Source organism: Cyprinodon variegatus, unplaced genomic scaffold (genome assembly GCF_000732505.1).
Source record: "Cyprinodon variegatus isolate N-32 unplaced genomic scaffold, C_variegatus-1.0 Scaffold3541, whole genome shotgun sequence".
In the NCBI taxonomy this organism is placed as follows: Eukaryota; Metazoa; Chordata; class Actinopteri; order Cyprinodontiformes; family Cyprinodontidae; genus Cyprinodon; species Cyprinodon variegatus.
Window position 1 is genome coordinate 4,644 of NW_015153994.1, and position 1,892 is coordinate 6,535.

General features: G+C 38.8%; 1 long non-coding RNA gene across 1 annotated transcript; it reads right to left on the reverse strand.

The window, feature by feature from the left end:
* Window positions 1–1,122: 1,122 nt before the first annotated feature.
* LOC107081233 lies at window positions 1,123–1,868 on the reverse strand. Its single transcript, XR_001481047.1, has 3 exons — window positions 1,767–1,868; window positions 1,497–1,673; window positions 1,123–1,184 (listed from the first exon to the last, which is right to left on the reverse strand). It is a non-coding gene; the product is annotated as an uncharacterized LOC107081233 (long non-coding RNA).
* Window positions 1,869–1,892: the final 24 nt, after the last annotated feature.

The following is a 1,892-nucleotide window of genomic DNA, read 5'->3' on the forward strand; positions in this document are numbered from 1 at the left end:
AAAATTCTGAAGCATCATTAGTTTAAGCTTTTTGTCCAACTTTTTCTTTCCCTGCCAGGCAACAGTGGTGTTGGATGCAGGAGTTTTCCCTTCAACTGAAGGGTTGTCAGTTTGAACCTCTGGCTTCAAATGTCATTGTGTCCTTGGGCAAGACACCTCACCTGGACTGCCTGCTAATGGTGGTCAGAAGGCCTGCTGGCGCCTCGTTTCTGTCAGTGAGCACCATGGCAGCTGTGGCTACAGTGTAGCTTGTCACCATCAGGGTTTTAGTTCCTGCATCAATGGGTGATTGACTGTGTGTCATGTGAAGCGTTTTGGTCAAGTTCCATGACATAAAAAAAGTGCTATATAAGAACAGACAATGAAACATTTGATGTCACTTTAGAACACATTTTTCTGTGTAATTTTTTTTATATTCTGTTCAGGTGCAGAACTTTAAAATGTGTTGTTAATGTGCTATAAAATTAAAAACTCATATAACCAAGATGTAGTAGATTTCACTGAGCTATAAAAAATTTTTCGTTATGTTTTGTTTAATGAGTGAAGAAAGATTTATTTTTATTTTATTTAAGCAAAATAAAATATCTCATTTTTTAAGTGAAAATGTACTTTTGTAAAGTTATAAACAAATATTCATGATTACAATGCTCCAATCTTCCCATGAAGACAATGAAAAAGGTTTCTGAAACAGTTTCTACCAATATTTTCTAAGATATTTCTTAGTATTTGTCCTTTGCTATTTTTTTCTTTATTCTCTAACTCCTCAGCTGTCCAGAAGTTGTACAAAGGTCTTTTAACTTCAAGAATATGTATTAGAAATATAAGATAAAAAGGTTTTAGAGCTCACCATCAATACTTTCCAGAGATAAATGGTCCACAAATGCAACATCACCTGCACCTCTTCGGAGACATCTGTACTAAACCAACAAAGAAACAAAAACCTAATATGTCTAAGGCTCCATTTTTATGTTAAATTGTTATGTAATGTGGTGGGTTGTAGGGGCTCTCTCTTGTGGCTGACCTGAGGGCTCCCTGGTTGTTGTAGAAGGGCTCATTGTGTGACGTCTCACAAAGGAAATTCTTCTGGCGTACATAGGACCTTTGGCCTTGGCACAGAGTAAACAGATGTGGCGCCATAGTGGCAGCTCCAGGAACACAGCTAGCTCTGAAAAAAGAACCAACATCTAACAGAGAGACAAAAAGAAAATACAAGTCTGATCAGAACCTTAAAAATGTGTTTCTACTCCGTTTCAAATCAAAATGTCCTAATTTTATTATTTAGATTCCCTTCTTTCAATTAATAAAAAAATCAGCAGTTGGATGATTATTTTATGGACAAATGAATAACAGATGAATTGAGTCAAATGAATAGATGGGCATATGGATGGAATGAAAGACTACCAGATGAACAGATGAATGAGTGGAGATGTGGATGAATAGATGTTTCCAAACTGCAGAGGAACCCCATCATGAGAACCATGAAGTTCTATCCTCACCCAGGCTGAGAGGATTCTCTTTGCTCCAGCTTAGATAGTTCCTGGATAGTAGAAACCCGAGTGGGAGGCTCCATCCTGTGGTCCAACGAGCCCCGCTATGACAGCTCCTGAGGCCTTGCAGTGACCGTATGTCTAAGCTCCTGTTTGTTACCACAGCAACAGATAGGATGCAGCTACCTGTAGAAAGTCCAGCAAATAACCAAACTTTTCAGACCTCAGTCAGAGAAAGGGGACGCTATAGAACACGTTAGGAGGGTAAACAAACCCTACCATCATTGTAGACCTCCTTAGCAATAGCAACAAGATCAAACTGCTTCACAGCAGAATAAACCTCTCCTGCATCCAATGCCACTATATCTGCACGGTTAGCCTGAAATCAAGGAGCAAAACTCAGTT